The sequence below is a fragment of the Ambystoma mexicanum genome, chromosome 3p (assembly GCF_040938575.1).
Source record: "Ambystoma mexicanum isolate Mex_15411 chromosome 3p, UKY_AmexF1_1, whole genome shotgun sequence".
Classification (NCBI taxonomy): Eukaryota; Metazoa; Chordata; class Amphibia; order Caudata; family Ambystomatidae; genus Ambystoma; species Ambystoma mexicanum.
The window spans coordinates 1,172,278,986-1,172,304,361 of NC_090925.1; positions in this window are offsets into that span (position 1 = coordinate 1,172,278,986).

Genomic DNA, 25,376 nt, shown 5'->3' on the forward strand with positions numbered 1-25,376 from the left:
CATCCATTTTGAAGTAGGTGTTAAGCATTTATAATTTTTGACTTACAAACACCTCCCAAAGGCTCTTTTCAGAGCCACCACTTCCTCCCAGAGAAAATTGCAATGTTTTTGATAGGGTAGCAACCCAATTTTTTAAATATTTGCGAACTGTCCACGGACTTCTAAAAAATACAAAGGGCCCTGCTTCATTTATTTTCACTTCTATTTTTTAACTGTGAAAGGCGGCTCTGAAAAGAGCCTTATTTTTTTTTGTTTGATTTTTGATATTTTGTATTTTTTTTGGTTTTTATACACGACACACTAGGAGAGGAGGGGAAAGGAAGGTAAAGGGGGGGACACCAATCACAGGGATAAGAAAGGGCAGGCTGAGAGAGGAAGATGTAGAGTGGGTTTTATTTGGGTAGTGAGCAGATCTTCTCGTGCTCTGAGACGATAGTCTCAAAAGCACTATGAAGTCGCTCCCCCCCTGCATAGTACTGTGTCACAGTACATACATACAACTGTGACCCTCGAAAGGTAAGGGTCATCAGCATTCTGTATGGCCTGTGAGGCAGCTTGAGGAAGACACTGTCCCACAGAGGTGGTCCTTGTGGTGACAGGATCAGAAACAGAGGATGAAGTAGAGGAAATCAACCTGCTACGTTCTTCGCAAGGTACAACCCTGCGAATAGCCCCAGAGTGAAATGGCCTCAGGTGTCGCTTCATAGTAGTGGTCTCAAAGCTGTACTTACCGTGCTTCCCACGACTGAGTATCATTTTGTACTCATTGCAGGTAACAGGGTTCTCACGAGCCTTAGGAACATTCCCATGAATGGTAAATAACCGCCACAACCAAGACTCACGCCTAGTGCGGGTAGTAGGGTTTTCCTCTACCTCATTCTCATCATCCTCTTCTTCCTCCTCTGCATCCTCACTCCTGTTCCCATCTTCAGGCCCTTGGGGAGGTGGTGGTGGTGGAGGGGGTGGGGGTGGTGCTGAAGCAGGTGCAGCCCCAGGTGGCAGTTCAGCAGCCAGGGATGCCATCTCGATGATGGTGTAATCTGCAGGTGGCAGCAAAAATTGCTGTGTTCTGAAGAATAGCCAGAAACACAATGAGAATAAGCTCTAGGGCGTGGTCTTTTATAGGGGTGCTTGTGCGAGGTCCGCAGACATGCGCGCTGTCTGTGGACAGATCGAACACAAAAAAAAGTTCGAAAAGTTTCAAAAGGTATGTAGAAACTCAGGATTACTATGTGGGACTTGTGCCATGTTGAGATTTTATTGAAAAATATTATGGATTAATTGAAAATGTACTTTTAATTTGTTTGGGGACACGAACAGTGTCTGCATTCAGAACACGCGATCAGCGTGGGCGCGGTCATATGATCCGTTCCCGAACAAGTCAGCGAAGGAAGCGCATGTCCGCAGGACACCAAATGCACGGAGATTGGCTAGCGAATGCGCGTTGATGTTCTACGGACACTGTTCGGGTCCTGAACTAATTAAAATTGCGTCACACGTGAAATGAACATTTCAGGACACTGCGTGTGTTCTTAGAACAGTTTAAACTTGCTAGCGAACAGTAAGGACAGATATAGTATTCTTCAGGAAACGTCCAATTTCGTTTATGTACGAACATTTCATTACACTAATTGTGTTCTTAGAACATTTTCAACTTGCTAGCGAACAGTACGGACAGGTATAGTGTTCTTTAAGACACCTCCATTTTCATTTAATTACAAACAATTCAGGACACCGCATGTGTTCTTAGAACAGTTTGAACTTGCTAGCGAACACTACGGACAGGTATAGTATTCTTCAGGACACCTCCATTTTCATTTACGTACGAACATTTCAGGACACCAATTGTGTTCTTAGAACAGTTTAAACTTGATAGCGAACACTACGGACATATATAGTGTTCTTTAGGACACTTTAATTTTTTTTTAACGAACATTTCAGGACACCGCATGTGTTCTTAGAATAGTTTCATCTTGCTAGCGAACAGTACGAACAGGTATAGTGTTCTTCAGGACACCTCCATTTTTGTTTATTTACGAACATTTCAGAACACCTGCACTGTCTGCGGACACCTACATTGTTTTTTTTTTTTAAAAAAAACTATTTACAACACAATATAAAAATTAAACTTTATTTAACATATATTAATAATTTATGACAGAGAATGTGAGGCAGAAACAGAAACAAAAACAGGAGAATTAGGGTTTTCAACATGATTGTTATTAGGTGAAGAGGGGATGGAAGTCTCATCAAAATGTTTTGGGTTATGGAGAGGGTTTGGGGATAATTGACTGGGATATGGTGAGGAGGGACAAGTACATGTGGGGCAATGGTAAGAGGTTTTTGGTTTAAAATGATCTTCCACAAAAGTTTTCAAATTATTAAAATTAGTCAACAATAAATCCATTTTTTGGTCTATACTGTGAAAAGTGTTATGCATAACAGGTTTTTCTGAAGTATTTTCTATTTTGGTATGCTCTGTACAAAAAAAAATATATATATGTTAAATGTATACAAAATAATAATAATTAAATGGTTTATATTATAAAGTGTTTACCATTAGTTTCACTATCTTGTGACATTTCTTCATGTGGGAAATGCTCCTCCAGCCATTCCAGAGTACTAGACATTTCTGTGAGAGAAAAAAAAAAAAGATAATATATTTTTTTATCTAATACAGAAAGTTTATAAATATATGAATAAAATTAAGTACACTTACTATTTCAGGTAAGATATGTCCTATGTACTAAGTGGGATGCTCTAGTTCTCAGTTCTGTCGTGTTTGTGAGGTAATTATGTTTGAAGCCAATTTATTTTCTTGTGGTACATTCCATTTTTAAATGAATGGTTAGTGTGTTGTATATATGGGTAACATTTCTTATGTATTAGTACATATAATGTGTTTGTGTGCTTCTTTTTGAATTTATTAAATGTTCCTATGTTATGATATAACAATCAAACATACCCCCCCAGAGATTTTAGGTAGTGGTACTGTTCTTCGAACATGTCCGCGAACATTAAATGAGTTCGCGGACATCAAATACAGTAGAAGAGAATCAGTCAGTTCCATATGACATGTATATAAAGTCAAAGTCATTATTGTTAAATTGCACAACTAAAAACCTATGAAATTCAGTGAAAAAACTTTGTTAAAGGGACGTTATGGTTAAGTTGCGCTGTTAAAAACCTATGAAATTCAGTGAACAAACTTTGTTAAAGGGACGTTATGGTTAAGTTGCGCTGCAAAAAACCAATCAAATTCAGTGAAAAAACTTTGTTAAAGGGACATTATGGTTAAGTTGCGCTGTGGTTTTTAGCAGCGCAACTTAACCATAATGTCCCTTTAACAAAGTTTTTTCACCGAATTTCATTGGTTTTTAGCAGCGCAACTTAACCATAACGTCCCTTTAACAAAGTTTTTTCACTGAATTTCATAGGTTTTTAACAGCACAACTTAACCATAATGTCCCTTTAACAAAGTTTTTTCACTGAATATATATATATATATATATATATATACATATATATATATATATATATATATGTATAAAGTGCACATATATCAACATATAATATAAGTGTATAAAATATAGTGGGCCTCATTACGAGGTTGGTGGTAATCCACCGGTGCCGCCAACCCCGTAACACTGAATCCGGCACCTGAATGTTGCAAAGTATTAGTCTGCTGCCACATTTTTTGCTATGACGAGTACCCTATACCACTTGGTTAGAAGTACTTCAGGGTGTGTCTCACAGAAAAAGAGACCACAAATGAGAAACTAACACGTCCATTTTCTATAAGTAGATATGATCCCTTAATCCAATCCCACCCCGCGATAGGTTTTTGAAGTTTGCCATGTTGGATGACGTCCTAGCTGACACATCTTGCATTATATAAGCTAAAAATAAATAATAAGACAGTGTGCTCTTGCATGACTCGAATTGATGAGTGTTTCTTTGCCCTGCTTTACTTCTTTAGATTAAAGCAGTATTTTACTATCTCCTTTGAGCCTAGCTGGTTATTGGGTCCAAAGTATTTAACTTGAATGCCATCTAGCACAACAGATGCTTCAAGGTGCTATAGCACTGTAGCATACCACAATGTATGACATTGGCAGGGATATGTGCCACAGGCGGCAAAACTGAGGAGGTACGTTAAAGCATCACCACTAACCAACCCCACTAAAAAACTCATCCCTCTGCATGCACCTCTCAAACTCTAAACTGAACACAACCATACCCCTACAGCACAACAAACAGCATGCACTTCACTACACCGCAACAATAAAACAAACCACACATATCCTTGCGCACAACCGCACATGACGGCTACCAACCAAAAATTCAAACCTATGCTCTGCGAATGGTGTAAACCAAACTGAAGCTGCCAACAGCACCTTACCCCCGATACCCAACCTTCCTGCTTTACAGTTCCACCAGAGTGCCAAGGGACCACGCAGGTGGTTATAGTGCATGGTATCAAAATCTGTCAGCATAACAACATAACATAACAACAAGAAGAGGATGTTGATGAAACCAGCCCCTAAAGTTCTTTGATGCAGTACTAGAGCTGGGGGGCATATGTCTCGCTTGGACATAGTTTTGGGATATCACTAGCTGCTGCCTGACCTCAAAGCACAATTAGCTTGCATACATCCAGGACTGCTTGGTGCCTAAACAGGTGGGGATCAGGGGGATTGCTCTGGACATTGACCTCCAGATGAATTCTAAAATTGTGCATCATCTATATTAAGGAAAAAAGGATTTGTTATGTGTTCGAGCTCTTCCACCTATGCACAAGTGAGTTGCCAATCTGTACGGCAGGATGCCATGATCAACTGTGCTGTACGTGGCTGATAGGTTAAGGAGAATTATAGCTTTAGCCTTGATGGACATCAATTGTTCTTTTGAGTGGAATAGAAAAGAGGCGGTTGGTGGTTTTTGTCCCAGTTTTGAAACTGCTGTATACATCTGTGAATAGTTGGTGTGGGGGGGTTCTTGATGAGTCTGGTGTATCTATTTCTTCTTGAAGTTCTTACTGGTAAGCCAGGGTGGGTATTCAATTTATAGCCATCCAAGGAAGCTTGTCATTTTTGTGGAAATACCCATGATTCCTCTTTCCCCTTGGACAAGCTATTGGTGAATTAATCACATATAGTACTGATCTGGTTGAGGTATGCAGTTGGCTACATTGCAGAGGGGCCAAACAGACACCTAGTCATAGCTACTGGTCTGAGTGCATATATGAAGGAATATTGGGTGCATAGCAATTGGAGTATGCCAGTTCAGGGGAGGTGATATCCTTCTGGTTCCTTCCTTAGTGATAGTCACTTTTCCAAACAGTGGCTGAATCTGAAAGCATTCCACAGTAGGTGGCAGTATTCATCTTTGCACCATATGGTCTAGGGTGATGGTGACTGTCCCGTGACTTCCCATTTATTCTTGGGTTAACTATCTAGGAATATAGTATTGTGGGATCAGACAGATCTACGTAGAAGGTCGCCAGTTGGATGGGGTATGGACGAGATGGGAAGAAAGTAGGGAGAACATATATTAAGTAGAACAGTGATATAATTCTCTTTGTGTACAATTCAAATTGTCAAATAGATTTTCAGTAGTCCATAGGCCTCAATTGACTATCCATCTTGGTTAGTCATACATCTGGGGGTTGAGCGGCAGTTTAGTAGACTGGTTACAGATGGAAAGACAATTATTGGGTACCACCTATTGCACGTGGGGTATTTTCTAACCTTCACAACATTAGACGAGACATTGGCCTCTGATCGGATCTGTGATGTTCAGGCCAAGCAGTCTCTCTGCTAATGGCAGAAATCCGGCAGCCTGGAGACCCAGCAATGTTCACTGATCTGAGAGGGTGGGAAGATTGAGTACCTTGCTCAGTCACAGTGCCTGAGTGTTCCCTCCTCACACCATGCTCCTGCATTTATGGAAAGGTACTCGTAGGATCTAGTCATATGCATGAGTGGGACATCTGGGTCTGTCCCTGGCAGTCCCTCAATCAGAGGTGTGCATACTAGCAGCTGAGAACCTAAACAGATGAACGTGGTGCCCCATTTTGAGTACCTCTGTACTACTACATAGAGGAACTATGAGACTACCAGACAAAGTAGTCTTAGGGTCAGGGTTGTGGAGAAAACAGAAAACAAGATTGTCAGGGGTCAGTGGATTTGCATACCAGTAGAGCTCAAACATAGGGACGAACTTAGAAGAACACAATCTTTTAATCAGGTAACCTCTCACTAATGTGGACACGCATATCACTAATGAATGAAAGCATATAACTCACAGCCTGGTGATCTTGAGGGGTGCTTTATGCACCATCAACAGCCAATTTGTTGATGCAGGTTTCCAGGAGGGCCATTTGGTGGCCAGCCTCTCTTCGCCTTGGCACCAGATGGCTGACTGCTGAGCCTGGTCCAGTCATTCAACTTTGGGCCTGCAGATCAGAGCCTGATGGATGTTGGTAGGCACATGAGGGAAGGACCAACAGTCCAGTGGTGTTCCAGTCATGGACAATGGTCAGGCATCAATGGTAAGGCTCAGCCTCCTCTGGGAACTGTAAACGATGTATTGATTGTTCTCTTTGTTGGCGATGGCCCCATTGCATGTTTACACTTGTGTCTTCGCTCTTTAACACCTGGGCCAGCTTCCACTCGCTGATCACTATCAAATGTTATAAACCACCCTCTGAATTGCTCCACTCATTGTGATTTTGTTAAAATAGACCATTTCTGAGTGAAACGCTTGCATTTCTATTTAATAAGTACACATCTGTGATGCGTTTTCTGCATTTCGTGGGCCTTAGACAAGTTATTATTAAAGCCTGAATTGGCATGTATTTAAGAACCATGTGCTGCAATGTTGCGACAACATTTCATCCTGTATTGCCTGCAAACGTGGAGAGGTTTGAAGGCAGATTTCACAGAATGTTTCAAAGAGAATAATGTATTTGCAAATGGAGCACAACCAGTAATTTTGTTGTATGACTTCTGACATTCTCTCTGATGTATGAATGGCATACTGCAAGACATACAGAACAGAGTTGGGGAGCAGCAGAGGGATTTAACTTCCAAAGGAGTGGAACGCTACTTTCAAAGCAGCTTCAGGGTCTCTTCAGGGTATTGCAGAGGAGCATGACAAGCAATACATTTACAACATCTTCACCTCATTCAACACTCTGCATGCTAAGTCTCAAAAGAGGGACCAAGTCAGGATGTTGTCTTTTACAATGTCAGCTCGATGTACAAAGTACAGGCTTCACAGCTAAAATGTTGCCTTTTTACAAGAGTGGCAGTTCTAACACAGTGACACCGCATGGCCCTTCTCCTGTTTTCAGGGACATACTGGTACTGCTTATGGGGCGAAGCACATTTTTGTCTACAAGATTAAATTCAAATGTATAATGCATTTACTGGGCCTTAGGCATGGTATTTTTAAAAATTGAATTGGCACATACATAAGATCTGTGTGCTGCAATCCCACATCCAGGCTTCAACCTTTGTTTCAGAACAATGTGGGGAGGTAAGAAGGCACATAATACAGAATATGTCAAAGATGATTAACAGGTACAAATACAAAATGGCATTTTTGTTTATACACAATTCATTTTTTTCACGTGTGTAAATATGTAGTAAATGTGCCCCAGAGACAGACTGAAAATAGCTGCACAGAACACATTTTTATTAAATTGAGGAGAGCTTTTGCACACAGCTCGAGCTGTTGAACTTGAAAAAAAGAAAGTGAAAGCTGTCACAGTAAGAAGAACGTGCACTATATAATGTGTGGTTTTGTTCATGTGGGTTGCATGTCTACTTCATCAGTAATTGGTGTCAATTAGCATGCACAAGATAAACGAAATACACACCCCACAATCAACTGATCTGAGATGCTGGAATAGCTGGAATTCTGCCTTTTCCAACGTTCTTGATGCTGTTATGCCAGGAAGCATGCCAAGTCGCATTTTGTGAGAAAATACATTTATTTATGCATGCATTTAGTGTCATTTTTATAGCACCACCAGCAAACAGCATTTGCTTCAGGGCACATTGGGCCTCATTATGAGGTTGGCGGTAATCCGCCCGTGCGACCGCTGGGTTGCCGCCAACCTCATAACATCGTTTCTGCCACTTGAGATCGCGGTGCCACCGGGACATTACAAGATCTCAGTTGGCGGAAATCATAAATCCCCATTTCCAAAGAGTCCCATAGGACTATATGGGAGTGGGGACAAGGATGCACCAGCACCATTGCCAACGGTGCCGGTGCCTCAGCTGCCGGGTGCAGAGGCCCCAGTAGGCACAGTTGTAATTTTAAGGTCCGTAATGGGTGCTGGCACGTGGCTACCAGCACCCTTAATTACTGACTGGCAGACTTGTAACGAGGCCCAGTGACATGTAAACAAGCATTGGTAGCATTGTATTGTTTTTACAAACAAAGCATAACCCATTTCTAATTACAAACCTAGGTATTTATATAGTTTTTAAGAGATTCATTAGGTTGCAGTGCTGAAATATCCGAAGCTGAAAAATGCTCTTTCGACCTTCCTGATTCTGTCTTGTGATATATAATGGGGACAGAAGTCACATTTCCAAGAGGCACTGCCTGAACTACAGACACATCTGGAAGGTTCTCTCCAAACTTCCTGACGATGTCATGCTTAAGAAGGATCAGTGTCCGATAGCACCCTACCAGGAACACACTTACACTATTTGTATAACCCAAAAAAGTACTTTCATACACAATGGGCATGGCCAAAGACTATTGCTTATGCCATGTTATTATTTTAAACTGTACAGTGGACATGGCCAAAAGATGTACAAACTACTCACGATCAAAGGTCAAGTGGCACAGCGAGTAGAGCGCTCGCTTTGACATCCGTGCAGAGCCTGCTAACGCAGGTTTGAATCCCGGCAGGGCCAAACTCAGCCTTTCATCTTTCCGAGGTCGATAAATGAGCACCACACACCGTGGGTAATAATAAGCAGCGCTCAGATACCTGAGGGTTCGTAGCGCTATATAAGTGCCAAATTTTTATTATTATTATTATGGCTAGTGGGCCATTTATATGTCAGAAATTATAGTGGACACAGCCAAAGGTTGTGACCGCTGGCCAGTGTTGTGGTGAAGCCCATGCCTGGTGCCTGATCAGTGTATATAATATATAGCGGGAACGGTTGAAAGCTGTAGCCACTGGTGAAGGTCAAAATCTCTGGTTGGTAACCGGTTAGTGTTTTAAAATATACAGTGTACATAGGTGAAGGTTGATTAGTTCCCATTCATGTATTGAAATATAGTGATGACATCAGTGATGTAATCTGTGATGTCATTATTGCGGTCATAAGCTACGCGAAAGGGGCATGAAGTTAAGGTGGTTTTAGCTGAATTTCCAGGGTTTTGTTGCTTTAAGTTCCCACCTTAATGTCCCTGCAACTAAAGTGTTTTCTTGAATTTCAAGTTTTTTTTATAGAATCTGTTGCTCACCTTAATGTCCCTGCAACTAAGAGTTTTTCCTCAAATTTCAAGATTTTTTTACAATGTATTTCTGAACTAAATATCCCTGCAACTAAAGTGTTTCCTTGAATTTCAAAGGTTTTGTTATTCCATACATAATTTGCATGACTAAACAATTGGTCTAAAGAAAACGATGTACCGTGTGTAGAAAGTAAAATGAAAAGAAATTGTGCAACCACTCCCCCTCACCCAAATAAACCTGTTTGTAAAAAACGTTGCATATTTACCTAACTTTTTAAAGTGTTTACATTTATATGTACTGTTGATGATTAGAACGTTATTAAAGTGTTACAGCAACTGTGTACAAACACCACACTCAATATATCCTAAAATAAATCATTACAAGACTACTCACCGCATATATATTTAGATATGATTTTTTTCTTTTTTTAAACTGTTTTATTGCCGCGGCTATCAAGGATACATGCGCAGCTGAATGTGGCAACAATTGGGAGGGTTTACCCACGGATTCCACAGGGGTTAAATGTAGCTAAAATTAAATACATAAGGATATGTATTTTTTTTTAAACACACAGTTTTGAAAGGATCAATTAAAGGTCTTTGATCCATATATACAGTATGTGTTTTTATTGTCTATTTTTATATCTGAAACGAAAGTACCGTTTCGGCAGATAAAGAAAAAGAGATTGGAACTGGGAAGGGAATAACACTAGGTTTCATGCATATAACAAAATGTAAAAAATAAATAAAATTTTATTTTCACATTTTATATTGTGGACTTTTTTGTGTTTATTTTTCTCTAAAGAGTGGGGTAATAAAATGGACACTTACAAATATACATAGCGTTGGTAATTGCCTGTATGTTCAGAAAGAGCCTTGCCCCAAGCGTCTAGGGTCCCACCTCCAATCTCGATCATGCTGTGACAAGTTTTGCACATAACAATAACATTAGAAAGATCAGGTGCGGGGCGGATGGGCGGAGGTTGGGTGTTAGCTGGTGGAAAATAACTAGGATTCGTATTGGAAGTCTGTGGCGCATATGATACATTCTTCTTTACTGATCTTGCTCCATGCGCTTCCACCTTATGTTTCACATGAGCCTTCCTATATGATTCATCCACTTCCTCCCAATGAACACGGACAACATGTTGAATTAACATGGATGTCCCCAAGCTTTGCAACAGCTTGTGAGAAGGACCCCTTTGCAAAACCTCACCACAGAAGTTACACATGATCTCCTCAATCTCCTTTTTGCTGTGTTGCTCCTTTACACGGAAATATTGCCAACTGTCTGCTATGGTTTTCTGTGAACATTGCTTCTTTCATGGCTGTAAAGCTGAAGCTACCCACACAACCTCATCATCACTGACATTTCTGGTCGTAGTCATTTTCAAATGCAGGACCATTGAGGAAGATTCAAACTGTAAAAATACACAACACAAAATGACTCTGCCACTTAAAAGAAAAACATTTAAAAAAATAACTCAAATAACAAAAGCTGACAAACTACGAAGCACAAGACAAAGGACAAAGGTATAGGAAGAAGAAAGGTAAGGAATGGATAAAAGGAGATACTGCTTTTAAAAATGTCATGAAGACTCACAAAGAAGTTCACCTACCAAGAGACAAAAAGCAACGACAGAAAACTGAAAAGAGGTGCCTGGAAGAGGGTGCAACGCGGTTCCGCGATATAGCCATCCTGGATGTGCTTTCTGTATGTGCCGGCACACCCAAGTGCAATGATACGGCACACCTAAGTGAAAAGATATGCTTGCTCCTATATTATTGACTAATCATCTGAGTGAACGAGATGACGCGCCTGCCCGTGGCCATAGACGTGTCGAGGGAAGGCCCAATCAATTTGAAAGCTGCGTTGACGCGACTATGCAACTTTGCACCTGTTTTTGGACACCCAAGAGGATCCTGGGCTGTGCTCCACCACTTAGCTGCATCAACAAATGACCCAATCACACGCTGGGGTAGATTGACGCGGCTATGCCCACTACATATGATGAAATCCACACATGCAAAATGGCCCAATCGGACATCTTGTCTACTGGTCTTCACTCCTCATGCGGCAGCCAATCAGAATGTACGCTGTAGATATGCACCTGCACATGACTCTTAGCCTTGTCAATGAACTGACCAATCACCACAATCTATCACAGACAGCAACACAAATAACAACAACCAATAACAATCAAACTCACTGAAATATTTTTTTATCCCTGCCCAGCATCTCTCGTAGCTGCAGCTACCATAGGTCCACAAACCCTTGATGCACCATTTGCCGGTATAAAGCCGCGAGTGCACAGGGTGCCTCTTTTACACACAGGTAGCTATGCTGTGTACTGGGTGGGTGCTGGATAGCCGCGGGTAAACAATCCAGTCATTGCGATTGCTGGGCGCGATCCTCAATGCACCAATCGCACCCCTTTTTTTCATAGGTGTGAGTATAAGAATTCTTTAAAAAAAAGAAAATCTGTTTATGAAATATCCATGATAAAAGAGACTGTAGTAATACAATAATACTTAAAAGGTGTGAATACCATAAATTAATGCTCATGGATTTATTTAAATGTTAAAATGGTGCCTTTTCTACTTTCCAAAATCAAAACCACAAAAAGAGGACTATATTTACTATGCAAAATACTAAAATGGCATCATCTGGGAAAAAAGGTAGGCCCCTGGGCTGATTTGCTGCTTTCTGCTAAGTGCAGCTTTTTTCCTTCTGACATTTGTGGAAATTACCCTTAACTATTAATCTTGCATCCAGTCTGCCTAAACAGTCTTTTGTCCCGTAGTTTTTATGAAAACGCCTTCATCTCCCTTCAGTGTGCTTAGCCACCATTGCAACACACGTGGTTGACCCAGCTAAAGATGGCCGACCGCATCTTTGTTATTGCAGCCTGGTATTGACCTCCTCCAGGAACTGCAATTCGCTGCTATTGGTCAGTGGCCCTTTCTTCAGGACCAATCCCTCACTGGCAGGCGAGCGCCGGCCCACGCAGTAAGGCACACACAACAAGGAACATATCCTGTCCCGGGCCTCTTCTTCATTGCTTGCATACTATCGGAGGAGCAGGAGCCCTCTTCACTGCAGGAGCAGTCCCCCGCTCCCCAGGTGAGCCTGGGGCAACCACTGGGAAAAAAGATAGGCCTCTGGGCTGATTTGCTGCTTTCTGTTAAATGCAGCTTTTTTCCTTCTGACGTTTGCGGAAATGTCACTTTAACTATTAATCTTGCATCCGATCCACCAAAATCGGCTTTCGTCCCATATTTTTTATGAAAACGCCTTTGATCTCCCTTCAGTGTGCTGAGCCACCATTGCAACACACCTGGTTGACCGAGCCAAAGATGCGCCTTTTCCCTCCTGATTACTGACTACCTATTTACATCTGGTAAGCATTCTGTTTGGTCCGAGACACTCGCATATCTAACGGAATTAGACTTGTGGTATGCCCGTCTTCCCTCCCTGGACCAACTCCTGCATTGTAAAACCTTTGCTTCCTGGCTACTTGCCGGTTCTGTATTGTGTTCTGTTTTGTATTACTGTGCCCACCTATTTTACAATGTCCAGTAATGTTTGCCCTGATTTGCATACCTACCTTGCATCACTGTTTCACCTCTACACTTGTTACATTATCCACTGCCTCTGCTTACCTGCTGCCGCTGTAATGCTGTTCGCAATAAAGACTGCTCTCTCTATCTTGCATAACTACTGCATCGTGGCGCGTGCAGCCATTGTGTTTAGCAACCTCGCTACACCGTATACCATGTATCGTTGTCTATGTGCATCTGCATAACTACGTGCAAACTTACGAATATGTTTACAAGCTGCTCCCTCCTCTGGGTCTTATGTGCCACGTGAAAAGCCTTGGCTGCTTGTTACTTTGCATTCTGTTGGTTTCTCACTTCTATGAGCAGTAATTCAATGCAATGTTTCACCACTTATCTATTGCGTTCTAATAACATGATCAATCAATACCTGTTTGCCCTGTAATAACTAGATCACATTTGGCCTCGGTTGCTACCCTGTTTACGTTTGCCCGTGCAATAATACGAATAGCAACCCACTGCACGTTAAAACTGTTACCTGATGCATTTGTTTCTTCAGGTTTATCCACATCTGATTGCCCCCCCTTATTTTGGCCTGATTGCTTTTGTGATAATTCGAACACACTATGCCACCATTGTGACCATTGCCCTAATAACATATTGACCACTCCAGCCACTTTCACAACAAAGTACTGCATGCTGCAGGTATTCGACTAGTCTTCGGAGCATTGCTGTTCGTACACGTATGCACGCATAAGCCTGGAACTTTCTTTACCTACCCGTGTCAAACACGATACAGCTCTCTCTTTAACGTCCACTTGCCGGCCTTATTGCAGCTCATTATGTGCAGATACCACCTTACTCAACACTCCTACCTGCTATTCTGCATGATAATATCCTTAGCCTTAACACTTAACTACAGCCACAACCTCCCTCCACCTCAACCCACCCCTCCTGAGTCAGTGTATCTCATCATGGCTAATCCTACTAGCTGCCCTAGCTACAATTGGCCACCATGCCAGCGAGCACCTACCTCTGCCTGTGCTCTGGGACAGCACCACAGACTCCATAGTTGTGAACCACTATTGACTTCCCCACCTGCCTTATGGCTGGAACACTTTGCAAAGAAACCCACAACCAACCAACCATGCGCCCTGCACCTTAGGAACCTCAGATTAGGCTCTAGATTCCGTCACTCAGCCTGCCACTTACAGAAATTCACCACCAAAGTGAAATCACCTTCACCCCCAGCCACCTTCCTGTTCCACCAACACCTCTCCCCCAATCCTGATCTCACGTCTCATACCATCACATGTCTGGCTCCCTCTTTTTTGTTCACGGACATATCTAGGCCAGGTGGTTTTCTTCACTGACAGTCAGGAACTAAACATTCAAAAGGTAGTATATTTTTAGACCTTACCCTTCTCATATGTTCTTACACTACTTTCCTTAGGGTTCACTCACATCATATGATACATGTACATAGGGGAAGAAGCAGGCCTGAAACACAGCAATCATTTCTGTGTATGAAGATAGTCAGTTAGGGTATGAACACTTTCTGGTACTACTGCTGCTTTTTTGCTTACTTTACTTTTCCTATATGTGCTCATATTTGCATGTGTTGTGGTCTGTTTATGTTTTCTGTGTAGTAGTACAATTATGTAGTAAGTGAGGCAGTGTTAGCTACTTGTTACATGTTTCACAGTATGCAAAACTCTGAAACAAAAGCATTCATCATTTTACTATCCAACATAGCAATATTTTGAATATTGCACCTTTTTGGTGCATGCTGCAGACAATGCCTACATTTTTACATTAGTAGGTTCCTGTACTGGAAGGAACTCTGTAATACAATGGTGTTTCTCATGATAGCTCTGCCAATGACCTCTGATAGTTTTCTGCCAACATTATAATGACAATCCCTTGTGGAGGCTTTTCATGAAAACTAAATGCACATGTGATGTCATCAGTGATGTCATCAATGACATTTGTGATGTCATCTTTGATGTCATGGGTGTTAGTCTTAGCAGTGCACAGTGGTGGCACGAGTTATGGTGGCTTAGCTTATCATAAATGGTGAATTTCTGGGGGTTTTCAGTTTTACTTGGAACCATAATATGGGTAGGTTGTTATTAGTGCAAAGTAACCATAACGTCCCTTTTAACAAAGTGTTTGCACTGAATGTGCTACGTTTTTATTAGGACAACTGAACCATAATGTTCCTTTAATAAGGTTTTTTCACTGTATTTCATGGATTTTTACCAGTGCATTCTATTTCCCTACAACTTACTAATATCATACTTACCCCAATATAGCAACACTTCTGTCCAATTTACAATGTTCCATCTTAAAGCCCTGCCATTTCCCACCTTCTGGCATCATTTTTAACACGTCTGTACACTTTTTGCAACTTTTTCCAGTGTTTTTGCATCCGTCGATGTCCACGAACATCTGATGTCATCACAGACCTTCCGGACAGTGCCACGTGACTACGCGCTCGCAAGCAGCATGATGACGTGTCTCTGCGAAGGTGTCCGCACTTTGCAATGGGGTCCATACTTTGAGGACTGTTTTGAACTGCATTTTTCGACTGATCTAGGACCTTTCAAGCTCAAAATGTACCCTTGCACAGCTCCTACACATACACTTACTCATCATCCATTAATAATCTAGTACAAAGCACATACTTGGACTGATATTAGCAAAACTACTATTTCTCTAAAGAATGGCACCAGCTATTGCCATCCCTCCTCCCCAAGCGCCACCACCACCACCACCAGTTGGATGGCCTACACAACAAAAAAAGCGCAGTATTTCCAAAGACAATAAAGAGGACCAAGAAGATGAGGTAGAGGAAGTGCCTACTGCTAGCACCCAGAGTGAATGATCTGAGTGGCAGTTCTTTACCACTGTTGAGAGTTTACCAAAGTCTAAAGCTACCAAAGTGAAATGTACTTTGTACTCAGTCGTGGACTACCGGGACAGTACTCCTATGGGACCACCTCCATGCGCTGCCACACCAAATCCAACCACTGCAAAGCTCTCAGAAAGGTTGTTCCTTTCTCAGCAAGTACTAGGCTGTCTTCCTCCACCTCATCTTCCTCAACCAATACTGTAACCACACAGCCTACTTCTGTGGTACACAAAATCCCACCAGCTACCTTGCAAGCAATACAAGAGCCTGTTTATCCATATCTTTGGAAGACAACAGTCCTCTGTATGTACTACAACACACCACTCTGCAAGGGGGAAGCAATTTCAACATGCGTTTGAAGATGTAATGAAGGAGCATGAGAAACAGTGCCAACTACCTTAGAAGTAACACACGCGCACATGCCTCTCCATATTAGTGCTTGGTGCTTCTTCCCTTATTTCCCTCCTCACCTTACATTCTAACCTGTCCTGCAAAACATTTTTTTTTAAAACAACAAAAGAAAGGTTCCTTTAGGCACCACCTTTCACAGTTAAAAAATAGAACTCAAATATCTTATGGACTCCATCTACTTTACATTTCTAAGTAAAGTACATAGACTGGATATGCTTTTCAACATTTCCATTAGCATTTTGTGTTATGCTATTGGGAATAATGTGACATTCATCCCCCATTCTAGGGACCGGAACAGGGGATAACGGCCCAGCAGTCCAAGTTATCGGGCCATGCAAAGTGTGTCTGTGTGCGCCCTGATGTCTGTGGGCTTCGGCGTGTTATAAATAAATAAATAAATAAATAACAAGGGCTATGGACCATTATCCTCCATTGCAGCCCCTGCGATGGGGGATAAAGTCCATTAGCTACCCTGGTTCTCAAAGCGGGAACCCGGTGTGCTAAAAAATAGATTTTTCTTCCTACAGCGGGACCCCTGCGGCAGCCCGCTGTAGGAAGGAAAATCCTTTTCCAAGGTGACCACCATGGAAAGAGAAGGCGGGGCACCGTACAGAGCCCCTCGTCCCTTTCCATGGCAGCCTGCAGAACCACATCACGCCAACCTAATGGTGGATGAAATAGCCCCTTTAAGAACAAAAACAGTTAGACCAAATGGCAACCACCAGAAATGGTTTAATAACACCCGAACCACTTTAAAAAAAGAAAAGAGGAAAAGGGAGGACAGATGGAGGAAAAATCCTTCCTAAGAAAACAGGACAGTTGGAATGAGAGTGAAAAAACATACGAAAAAAGCATATGTGACACCAAAAGAAATTTCTACAATGAGCACATAAATAAAGCCGGTAACTCCACGAGCAAATTGTTCGAAATACTAAAACCAATAGAAAAACCTAAGGCATTAGCTCCACTCTTACTCCACCTAAGGCGTACTGTGACAATGTACAATCAGCCTTCACTGCCAAAGTCAACAAAGCCAGGACCCTGCTTCGGGAGGCACAAAAACAGCCATCAGATCAAATAGATCACTCAGTAGGAGCATCAATCACATGCCAACAGGAACCTTTCCAATTTAAAAATGTCACCACAGATTAAATACTGCGAAGCCTAAATTCAATGAGACCTACCACATGTGCAGAAAATGCCATTCCCGCAAAACTTATTTTGGAAAACGCCAACATCTTCTCTCCATTCCTATCTAAAATGGTGAACGCATCCTTCTGTGATGGGCATGTCGCAGAAAGCATTAAATCTGTCACTGTCACGGCTTTAGCAAAGAAACCGAACTCAGATCAAAGAGACCCCTGCAATCTGAGACCGATAACAAATTGCAATTTCTTGCTAAAACTACTTGACAGGATAGCAACTATCCAACTTCAAGTGTACGTGGAATCCAATAATGTACTACATGGTCAACAATCTGGATTTCGCACAGCTCACAGTACTGAGACTGCAATATTGCACCTGCAGTCACACATGCTAAGCATCGTGGAAAAGAGGAACACTGTTCTCCTCCTGCTGCTAGACCTTAGCGCAGCCTTCGATCTCTTAGACCATAATCAACTAAAATCGGCTTTAGCGAATGTCGCTAATTGCTCTCCTAAAGCAATTAGCTGGCTAAACTCCTTCCTGTTAAACAGAAAATACAGGGTTCATTGGGGTAACAACTTTTCATTCATGGAGAAAATTGACTGCTGTGTGCCTCAAGGAGACAGCCTGTCTCCACTACTCTTTAATCTGTACATAAGATTCTTATGTCTGGTCCTTGACAAATTGGGTGCCTTTACCACCAACTACGCCAATGACACTCAGCTGGTGGTGAAATTGAGCGGGGACTACGAACAGGATAGCGCAAGGGTGAAAGAAGTCTACAAATCCATTGAGAAATGCTGGTGGTGAAATTGAGCGGGGACTACCTTCGAATAACTATACCACATAGCCGGTCCCAGGTGAACATGGCCACTTTAACACCACTTTTCGTCCCTCGCGGTCATGGCCAGTAGCCATATTGTTCATGTCATGACCTTATACCATGACCCGGACAATCTGGCCACTGCCCATGGACACAGGCTATACCTCAGCCACCAAAGGTATATCACTATTTGTTGTACCTACATGATGACACTTGTCAAAAAATAAGCCACAGGAACATTTGCAAAACCATGCTTTAATGTCCTTGCCAATGCTCCTTACACAAGTTTGCTTGAAATCCGTCCTTGCCAATGCTCCTTACACAAGTTTGCTTGAAATCCGCCCATGTTTTATTTTTTCAAAGGTGTCAAAATTTGTGCACATATAATATTCATATAACTTAGCCCCCACTTGACAAAATCCATTCAGTCTTTACATAAACATTGAAGGTTGGGTCTATAATCTTTCTTAAAACTTTTGTCCACATTCGTCAAACGGCAACAAAGTTATAAGCCACCTAAAAATGTTGAGACCCTGCCTCTAATTTTGCCCCCTCTTGAGAAAATTACACCAAAGTTTAGAAAAAACATTTATATCTTGATCTAAAATTATTTCACAAACCTTTGTGAAGATTCGTCAAATGGAACCACATTTAAAAGACTTTACAATATTTTGGGACCCCCCCTCTTGACAGAATCCCACAAAACCTTGCAAAACCAAACAGAATTAGGTCTAGAATAATATTCCAAAATTACATGCAGTTTCACTGAGTGTCGCCAAAGTTATAAGCCATCCAAAAACTGCTTTTCACCAACCCTGTAATGCAGAAATGGGCACAAATTTCCTAGGACATCTGAAGTGTCCATGAACACCACAGGACTGTCCCGGGACATCTGGAGTGTTCGCTGACTTTTGGGGATTAAAACCACCTGTTTTTTGGCTTCTTATGGCCATATCCCATCCCATCCTCATCCCCCCCACCTCCCCAGAGATTGTTTGAGTTTGACATGTGTAATGTTGTGTTTTTTTGACACCAGGGTGTCCGCGGACACCGGCAAAAGTCTGCGAATCCAACATGACAGGCGTTTCAGGAAAACTGATGCATTTCACGACTCCATCCAATCAGCTGGCGCGCCCGATGTCTGCGGACTTCACGTCGCCCGATTGGCCAACCAGATGACAGTCCGCGGAATGAACAGGTAAATGGATCCGCAGAGCAGAGCCAGATATCACAAATTGTATCTACTTATGTGTCACCCGTTTTAAAGAAAACTACTGGACGGATTTACACCAAATGTACAAAAGCACGCTTTCGGGACCAAGCCGCTGCTCCTGCCGCAAATTTGGTGAAAATCCATCCAGCGGTTTGGGCAGTAGGCGCGAGCAATGTTTTTTCCCATTATGTCTATGGGAAAAAAAAGAATTTTGGGATCCCTCTATAACTTTGTCCCTCCTTCATGACACCTCACAAAACCTAGCAAAAAAATTCAAAAAGTGCTCTTCCTATGGGTTTAGCAACTTAACCATAACTACTGGGCTGCTACCGCAAGGCCAGTAATATATATATATTGAAAAAAAGCAACAGCGCATATGCTCGCACTGGGGATTGCACTCAAAAGGTCCCATACCTAATGCCTTCAATGATGTTTGCCACAAAATACAATTATGAATTCCAGTTTTATTGGCGTCACAGAGGACAAGGTAAAATGTGGTACGATGCGTTTTGTAACCAACCGGTTACTTGTTCACAATATATTATAGGGTGGCGATATCCGCCCTATAGTTAAGGTGAGTCGGACTCCCAAAGAAACCCCTAAAAATTAGATTGTTAATAACTTTTGATTCGAGTAACGGATTTGACTGAAATTTCCGAATTCATTAAGGACCCACGCACCCATGCCCCCAGACTGATATGTTTCATAAAGATTAGTTTTTAAAAAAGTTATTAAGAAGACAACATTTTTTTTTTTAAAGTGCAGCTTACTTCCCATTCATTTTCCCATAGACAAACAGGGTAAATTTTGACTCGCGATGCATGCCTGGTTTGGGGTTACTCCGTGCAGTCGTTTTTTAAATATTTGATGGAGAAGGGGGTGTACCCTTCTCTAAAATAGATATCTATATCTCGGGGATTTACCCAAAACTGGGTGTTTTTAGAAATGTAGAAATGTAACAGCCACCATTTCTTTTTCCTCTCATATGAGATAACCGTGGCTACAGCCGAGGATATGAGAAAATTAAATGCAGGAAAAATTATATTTGCTGGTCAACAAACATGCAAATGCCATCAGGCTAGGGTTGGGGTGGGGGCAGGGGTGGCTAGAGGGCACCAAGTGAAATTTGGGAGCTGGAAGGGGTCTAGGGACTGAGTCTGCAACACAAAGCTTTCTGTAGCCTCGGCTATAGCCTCACATAGCCGACATCTCAAAGCAAACTGCGTCACAGAAACAGCATTCATTGGGGTAGAGGGAGAGGGCAGGCAAGTTTGACGAGGCCACCTGGGAAGTGAGGGGAGCTGGCACAGATAAGGGGGGCACTTGGTGAGCGCCTGGGGGAAGGAAAGCATTTTCTTTCTGGCCGTTTCGCTAATATTTTCAGCTATAAAGGACTACGGATAGCCGAGGGTATGTTTAGTTCGGCATCCGTGGTTACAGTTTTTATTTATTTATTTATTTATTGATTTTTATTTACAGCTATAGTGATGACAGGGGTCAAGAATCAATGGCCATGATTAAAGGCCATGGCCAGTGTCATGATTGACATGCAGGTCTCACATACATGAAGTAACCAGGACAGAATCTGCTTAGCTTCAAAATATGGACAGGGCCAGGCTCCTCAGGCCATGTTGGCCGATAAATAAGCCACATTTTCAAGACCACTTAGAGAAATGGACCGGCCCTTTCCTTGTGTTGAAGCTAAGCAGGGTACGTTCTGCTTTGAAGATAAGCAGGGTCAGTCCCAGCAACTGCATGGATGGGTGACCGAATGGTTATCCAAATTATTCTTTTTTTAAAACCGTTCTACTGTCAGTCATTCAAAGTTTGCCACTCAGAGACCATTTTCTGCCTTTTGCTGAATTGCATTCTGGTATTTGTAGTCTCCCAGTCAATAATAACAAAACACACTAGATACGTGTACAGTAACAGTGGGTTTCCAATCGCAGCAGTAACTGGGATGAACCCTGCTTAGCTTCTAAGCAAGAAAGGGGTCAGCCCCCTAAGGCCAAGTTGCCTAATACATGAGCCCACCTTACAAGACCACTTAGAGAAACATGGCGTAAGGGGGCTGGATCCTTCCTCACTTTGAAAATGAGCAGGGTCAGTCCCGATTACTTCATGGATGGGAGGCAGGCAAAAGTCCTGAATGTCTTGTTTTTTTTAGTTTTAAATATCTCATATCATACAGCATCCACACAATTTCTTTTTAAAGTGTGTTACTGTCAGTCCTTGAAAGTTTTACACTCAGAGACCGTTTTATTGCCTTTTTCTAAATTGCATTCTGGTATTTGTAGTCTCACTTTCAAGATGGGGGAATAATACCACAATGGTACACTTTTTGCCCAACATAGTTCTATAAGGATTTATATATTTGGGTGATTCTATGGCATGTGTACTTTTCTAGTTAGCTTTATAATACAGAGTATTGTTGAAAACCAGACATGGGGGTGAGGAGGGGAAATGATGAGAGGGCAAGTAAGTCATGAGTATTTGCCCACGATGTGGCAAGAGAGCTTGCAATCCTGGACACTGGTGCAGTTATTTCCCCCTAATTATGGTTGCTTTTCAGAGCACAAGTAAAGGACACATGTGAGTGGACAGCGTAACTTTCTTTGAGAGGGCGGATGCAACACATGTTTTTTTTTGAGATTGGTAAGCTTGCTCAAGTATTTGGCGACCAGGAATTTACTCCGTTTGTCATGTTCCCAATGAAGACGCTAATCCACAAGACTACAAGCCCTTGTTTCGTATTGTGATTTTGTTAACCAGGGAATATTTCACAACAAATTGCTGGGTTCAAATGGTGAGCACCTTTTATACTTTGCTAGCATATTTATTGGAACATTTCCTCTCTCAGGTTATTATTCTGGTGTTCATTACTTTTTTAACATGTCCAATGCTATTTTGTCTTGCACACTTTCTTCTAAGTGGAAGGTAAAATGAACTACATTTGTATATTTCACTTTAAGATATATGTTCACTTACTGTGAATATATTCATGGGTGCCAGCTTTTGATTTTCGCTATGGGTGCAGAAAGTACCTGGGCATATGTTATTCTTGCAGCCAGTAATGTTTTTCCAGTTTCTATGCTGCTTAAATGTAGTAAGTTGGGGTTGTGCGATGTATCACAACAGTTACTAAGAGACCGGCCATAAAACAAGGGGTTTGAAGCATGCTGCTTAACCAAAGTGTGTGGTCCATGGCAAATAATGTAATCTCTGGAAAGGCTAATTTGAACAGGGGAGTGGTGCACACTACGGGGTGGGCTGCAGTTGGCCAATCGGTATGGGGCCATAACCTTCTGTGAGGTGTTGGATTGATGTCGGGTGGTTAGGTGTAGTCCTCTCGACCAGAAGGGTTGTGTGGGTCAGGAGAGATCGAGAGGCGTGGAGAACGGGGGTGGGAAACAATGCCAATGTTTACAGCACATTCAGTGGTTAGTTTTTATCTTGGAATATAGCGGGGGCAAGGGGAAAATTTGAGGAGGAGCTCACTGTGGAATTCCAGAGGTCCCGCAATGTCATCCTCTTGAAAGAAACCTGGGCCGTAGAGCCACCTAGGTTGGAGGGATACACCTCTTTTGGGATACCAGTGGGAAAGAACCTGAGGGGTAGATGCTATGGGGGGCTGGTCATATTGATCAAGATATTGTTCGCCTGCAGGATCCAGGTGGTTGAGTCGAAGTATCCCCTAAGGGGGATACAATACTTTCCCTGAATTCTTATAATAGCCCTCATAAGGCCAAAAGTGATAATTTAGCTAGGGTTAAGGTATTCTTGGATGAACTTCTTGCTAATGGAAGGATTGGTAAAGAGTATTGTATCTGGGGAGGTGACTATAACCTGAGAATGGGCCCAAGGGTGCCACTGGATATACTGGATCTATTGGAGGATTGGCCATTGAATATCCCACTGCCCAAGATGAAAGACAATCAGGTGTGTGCCAAGGGTCTTCAATTATATCCATGGCTACAAGAATGGGGCTTGCGCACGGTGAATGGACGCATAGCTCTGGATATCCAGGGTAATAGCACATTCCACAACTATCAGGGCTCATCCATAATCGACTATTTTTGTACCTTTCTTGAATTGTGGGACAGTATTGTGAGCTTTGAGGTCCTAACAGAGGTTACAAGTGATCATCAACCCATATGCTTAAAAATGAAGGGTCTCTTAGGGGGGTCAGGTTATGATGAGTCCACAGTTTGCTCGGGAACCTCACACCGAGTTATGTCAAGGAGATTCAAATGGGAAAGAATATGGGGAACAAACTTACAGCTACACATAAAGTCGGAAAATCTCTCATTTTGGATATATTGGATGATACTGTACCTGCTGGCCATGTAGTCGCACAGTTTACAAAGCTACAGGTAACTTTGGCTAAGGGATTTACATCTAACCTCAATAAGAAAGTTAAGTCCCATAATAGAGGGTGGTTTGATGAATCCTGCGGTGCGGCCAAAAGAACTCTTCAGGGGGCTCTGAGAGCACCGACGCATGTAGGCAATGAGATCAGCCAGGCCAGGGTGCACTACTGGGGGGGTGCTTAAGAGAAGAAAGAGGCAAATTGAGGAGGAGTTATAGGAGGGTTTCCTGGACGCCATGAGGAGGAATGACCAGAAGGCATTCTGGGAGTTTGTAAAGGGGGGCAAATCTGATTCGAAATGGTTGGGGTCTAGTGGAATGTCCATGGAGGAAGTGGTATGGGTGTGGTATTTTGGTGATCTGTTTGGGGGAGGGTTGCAAACAGAAGGGCACGTGAGTAGTGTCCATCCTCTACAGTTTGGATTGGATGAGGTGTCCCGGGCGATTATGCAACAGGCCCACAACCAAGTTCCGGGCCCTGATGTCATCCCTCAGATCTTTTCCAGGACCAGTTGGGTCTTTTGGCCCCCTTGCTGACTAGGTTTTTCAATGCCTGTTTGGATACAGGCTTGTACCCAGTGTCATGGAAAGCAGCCATCATTCTCCCCATCTTTAAGAAGGGAGATCCACATAGACCCAAGTCCCATAGACACATCTCATTAATGGATACCTCGTTAAAGATTTTTGGAAGGGTATTGTTGGGGCACCTCGAGTCCTGGTTGAGGGAGAAGTTGATTTTGACAGATATTCAGTTTGGATCCCGCCAGGTGTGGGCACCATATAACAGAGCCTTAATCTATACTTGCGTGTTTCCTACTCATTGGTTTGCAGAGGGGAGGGAGTGTATCTTGCCTTTATGGATCTGAGCACAGCCTTTGACAAAGTAGACAGATCTAAGTTGTGGGCTGTGCTCGGCACCATGGGCTGTCCAGAGAACATCTTGGTGGTACTAGAAGCACTGCATAGTGGGAATGAGGTATGTGTGCGCTGTGGTGTGGGGGGACACTGCACTGCATGTTTTCCGGTCAGTTGCGGTGTCAGACAGGGATGTGTGCTAGCACCCATCTTTTTCACCCTCTATCTAAATGGCCTTTAAAGGGCTTTGGTGCATACAAGGGCAGATTTTCCTTACCTGGGGGCAGGGCTTTTCCGGTTCTGGCTTATGCTGATGACACTGTGCTAATTGCCAGAACCCCAAGGGGTCTAAAGGTATTGATTTCTATTATGCACCCTTTATGCTAGATCTAGGGCTTAAATTCAATATGAAGAAATCTGCAGTGATGGGATGTTCGGGGCATAGGAGGCCAGTAAAGATGCTTCCAATGATCTGCAGCGGAGACATCATTCCCTGAGTAAAGGAATTTGACTATCTGGGGGTCAGATTCTCAGAGTCAACCACGGGTATGGCCCATATCATGAGACAATCAGCCAAGTTAACTCAACAAGTGGGA